The 5,045-nt window shown below is 46.5% G+C and overlaps 1 non-coding gene across 1 annotated transcript; it reads left to right on the top strand.

Moving 5' to 3' along the window:
• Nucleotides 1–829: 829 nt before the first annotated feature.
• LOC120395090 lies at nt 830–1,022 on the top strand. The gene has a single exon (XR_005592470.1). It is a non-coding gene; the product is annotated as a U2 spliceosomal RNA (small nuclear RNA).
• The last annotated feature ends 4,023 nt before the right edge of the window (nt 1,023–5,045 follow it).

Raw genomic sequence — 5,045 nt, 5'->3', positions numbered from 1 at the left:
CACCATCCTAGCCACCATGGATGTAGAGGCTCTCTACACAAACATCCCACACACTGATGTAATACAAGCTGTCAGGAACAGTATCCCTGATGATGCCACAGCACAACTGGTTGCTGAGCTCTGTGCCTTTATCCTCACACACAACTATTTCAAATTTAATGACAATATATATCTCCAGATCAGTGGCACCGCTATGGGCACCCGCATGGCCCCACAATATGCCAATATTTTTATGGCTGACCTGGAACAACGCTTCCTCAGCTCCTGTCCACTCACGCCCCTTCTCTACCTACGCTACATTGATGACATCTTCATCATCTGGACCCATGGGAAGGAGACTCTAACCCACTACCTTCGGACCAGCCTGAGTGATGTACTTGATCTGGGCTCAGAGAGCCGAGAGGCACAGAGCTTTGCAGGGCGCGGGGAGTTTTGATCTGTTTGTTTTTATTTGCTGGCTGTACCTTGAACTCACCCACCGTATATCCTGCATTAGGGATGTTGCAGCCTGTATATGTTATGTAAAGCTCTGTGCTTCTCGGCCTTTTGGCTAAGATCACAAGTGTGCTTCTCGGCCTTTTGGCTAAGATCGAGTGTAGTATGAGTGATGTACCCTCACTGTTTGCTGGCTGTACCTTGAACTCACCCACCGTTATGTAAAGCTCTGTGCTTCTTGGTCTTTTGGGTAAGATCGAGTGCGACAGACCTTAACTTAAGGGTCATTCTATCCCTGGTATATGCTGTCCAATACCAAAACGCTAATATCCCCCTACAACCTGTATGTTACCCCCAATGACACAATAACTGACGCTGCAAACACTTTGTATCGTTTATTTTCAAATATTCTCTAATAAACTTTAAATCTGTTCTTATCAGTTGAATATCTGATATGTCCTTTATTTGAGGACTGTATATTAAACTGATTTTTGAAACCCTGGGGGCTCTGAGATTGGGCCTTCTTGCCTCAGCACACCTTGTTTCTTTCTGTGGCTCCCCAGTGAGTCGAAATGAGTAGATACTCCTCATACAGACTGTGAACATAAGAATGTGTTTTGTGTTTAGACTTTATTGAATGCTTGTAAGTTGCTGCCTGAGTTAACATCTGACTAGTTGCATTGTGAGCCTCTGTGGCTCTGTAAATCACCAGACAGGAGAGAGACTTTACCTATGTGAAGTGCTGATTGGCAACAGAATGCCTGGCAGGAAAGGTCCATCAACACCAGAGAGACTATTATGGGATGTTAACAAGGACACAAGACTGTTGTTGTGCTCTTCACTTCCCATTAGCTGAGTTTCCTGCTCAGAGCACATGGTAGGAAGGGGATGAAAAACCCCATAGAGAAGGAACTGATTGTCTGTATGCTGCCTGGACTCGGCGGGGGGGGGGGGGGCAAAGTTTCTAGGCATAAGCAAGAGATCCCCAGCTGCTTAGCCTGCGTTAGTCCTAAAGAATATGTAGAGCTTGCTTATTTCAGAAGCTTCTATTACCTCTGAAATTTAAGACTGCAACTCATCTGCATCTATAGGATTACCTGCTTTAACTTTGTTAACAACTCTCGTTTCCTTTTAAATAAGTCTTAATACAGGTTATGACAGGGCTGGCTACAAGTGTCTTTGTTGGAAGATCTAAGATTTAATTGACCTAAGGAAGTGACGGGACTGGCAGTAACTTGAACATTGCTGTGATTCGTGCTGTAAGGCAGTGGTTCTCAACCAGGGCCCCCCTGGGGGGCCGTGAGCAGCTTTCAGGGGGCTGCCAAGCAAAGCCGGCATTAGACTCACTGAGTCCCAGGGCAGAAAGCTGAAGTCCCAGCGCAGGGGGCTGAAGTCCAGGGCCCTGAGCCCCATCACCAGGGCTGAAGCCAAAGCCTAAGCAATGTAGCTTTGCGGGGGCCCCTGTGGCATGGGGCCGCAGGCAGTTGCCCTGCTTGCTACCCCTAACGCCAGCCCTGGATTTTATATGCAGAAAACCAGTTATTGTGGCCCACATGGGCAGTGGAGTTTTTATAGCGTGTGTGGGGGTGGGGGGTGGGGAGGCTCAGAAAGAAAAAATTGGGAACCCCTGGAGTAAGGGACCACCTGTCACAAAGGTGAGCTCACCTGCATGGTGAGATATATGGGATGACCCAAGAGGACTGTCTGTGATTCCATGTTAATGCTGTTACAATGCCTGAAGCGTTTACACTGGGACATGGTGCACCAGTGCCAGAGTGCACTAATGTAAATTCTGTCTATACTAAGGGTTTGCACCAGTGCCTAAAACAGCAGTGTGGCAGAGACCTTCAGAAACAGCAGTACAGTGGCACTAGAACCTATTTCTAGCTCGGTCACAGACAGCCTGGGTGACCTTGGACACGTCAATGTTTCTCCTCCCAACTTTAGTCTCTTTATCCAACTGCCCACTCACTGGGGTCTCCTCTCTCTCCAGAGCTGCTCACCACTAAAATCTGTGTGGGTGTCCCCAGAGCTAAGGCAGTTCAGCTCTGGAACAGTCTTACAAGGGGGCTGGGGAGTCTCTTTCCCTGGAAGTTTTTAAGAACAAATAGGACAAAGCTCTGTCAGAGATAATATACATATACTTGGTCCTGCCTCAGCAGAGAAAGCTGGACTTGATGACATCTTGAGGTCCTATCTAGCCCTACATTTCTAGGATGCTATGCAATATATACATATAAAAACACAACATACAGAATAAAACTCACCACAACATAATGTCAGGCAAATCCAGGGGGGAAAAAAACACAACCTACACTCCACAGCATAAAATGACAATACAAAGGAAAAGAAAGCAACACGATGCGAACTATGACATCCTAGGACAAAAGTACACAATGGAAAACAAGCTGAGGCAAAACAATTCACCATAAAACTGCTACACGACATGGTGCGGTCACAGTTCCAAATGGCACCATGCAAAACAGCTCAGCGTAGAACATGACGCAGCACAAAAGAGAATTATTTCAATGTAGGTCTGGAAGGGATCTTGAGAAGTCATCTACTCCAGCCCGCTGTGCTAAGGCAGGACCAAGTATCCCTAGACATTCGCAGACTGGCGTATCTCTAACCTGGTCTTAAAAACCTCCAATGAAGGAAATTCCACAGCCTCACTTGGAAGCCAATACAAGGCAAACACAGACCAAAACAATGCTGTACACACACACGCTGGGCTTGCGGTTAAGGGGGGAGGCAAGAATTGAAACAATCTGGGTTCAGTTCCCAGTTTTGCCGCAAATTCTCCACGCAAACTTGTTACACACCGGTGGCTGGCCCGTACCACTGACTTGGGCTCACACGACTCAGGCTGTGGGGCTGTTTAATTGTCATGTAGAAGTTCCGGCTTGGGCTGCAGCCCAAGGTCTGGCACACTCCCACCTCCCAGGGTCCTAAGGTGAAAAGAGACAAATTCATATTACAATTAAGGCACAAATATTCAACAGCGAGGATGATTCACCACAGGAACAAGCTACCAAGGAAAGTGGTGGATTCTCCGTCTCGTGACGTCATTTCATGAAGACTAGATGCCTTTCTGGAATGTGTTTACCCCAAAAGTAGCTAGTGTGTCATACAGGAGGCCTGTGATATGCAGGGGTCAGATTAGATGCTCTAATGGTCTCTTCTGGCAATAAAGTCGACTAATTTCTTTAGAACTGAGTGTAGCATTGGGAGCAGCAGCATCTGATGTTTTCCTGTCTAGCCGGCTTGCTTCCTAGAACGAATGCTCCTTGAGTGGGGTGATCCACAGGGAGTAGCTCAAACCTCCAAAGTGCCTGGCCAGGGGCAGGACATTAGCCCAGCAAGGGAGGGGTGTGGCAGTGACATCACAAAGGCCTTTTGCAGGACCTCAGACTATTGGCCAAAGGTGGTGGGGAGGTGGTGACCTCACAGAGAGATGCTGACATCAGCCAGGCAGGACAGGGGCGAGGGGCCAGGGAAACCTCAGAGACCCTGTGGCTTTGCTTCAGCAAGTCTCCTTCTCCAGGTCTCTCTTTGAGGACTGGGGGAGTATTGCGGTTCACGTACCTGAGCGCCAGGAGGAACCTCTTTCGAGTTTTCTCCTTCCCTTTTAGTGATTTTACTTGAAAACAGCCGACCCTGTTTAGAAGGTAAGAGCCTCCTCGAGGTTTGAAACTGTTCAGTCTGATCCATCTGGTGACAGTTGAATTCATGGAAAACATGATCTTAAGGAGGCAGAATTTTATTCCAAACCTGGCATCTTGTCCCTTAGAATCACTGAGGACATTAGGTTTGTCCTTTTGTTTCACCTTTCCTCCATCCATCCCTCCTTTCTCTTCCTCTCTTGCTTCTTTTGTCCTTTCTCCAGTTCCTCCAGTTCCTTCCAGTTCCCCAAGAAAAAGATCTTGGAGTTATCGTAGATAGTTCTCTAAAGATGTCCACGCAGTGTGCAGAGGTGGTCAAAAAAGCAAACAGGATGTTAGGAATCATTAAAAAGGGATTAGAGAATAAGACTGAGAATATATTATTGCCCTTATATAAGTCCATGGTACGCCCACATCTCGAATACTGTGTACAGATATGGTCTCCTCACCTCAAAAAAGATATTCTAGCACTAGAAAAGGTTCAGAAAAGAGCAACTAAAATGATTAGGGGTTTAGAGAGGGTCCCATATGAGGAAAGATTAAAGAGGCTAGGACTCTTCAGTTTGGAAAAGAGAAGACTAAGGGGGGACATGATAGAGGTATATAAAATCATGAGTGATGTTGAGAAAGTGGATAAGGAAAAGTTATTTACTTATTCCCATAATACAAGAACTAGGGGTCACCAAATGAAATTAATAGGCAGCAGGTTTAAAACAAATAAAAGGAAGTTCTTCTTCATGCAGCGCACAGTCAACTTGTGGAACTCCTTGCCTGAGGAGGTTGTGAAGGCTAGGACTATGACAATGTTTAAAAGGGAACTGGATAAATTCATGGTGGCTAAGTCCATAAATGGCTATTAGCGAGGATGGGTAAGAATGGTGTCCCTAGCCTCTGTTTGTCAGAGGATGGAGATGGATGGCAGGAGGAAGATCACTTGATCATTGCCTG

Source organism: Mauremys reevesii, unplaced genomic scaffold (genome assembly GCF_016161935.1).
Source record: "Mauremys reevesii isolate NIE-2019 unplaced genomic scaffold, ASM1616193v1 Contig93, whole genome shotgun sequence".
Lineage (NCBI taxonomy): Eukaryota > Metazoa > Chordata > Testudines > Geoemydidae > Mauremys > Mauremys reevesii.
This window is presented reverse-complemented; position numbering and strand designations above follow the sequence as displayed.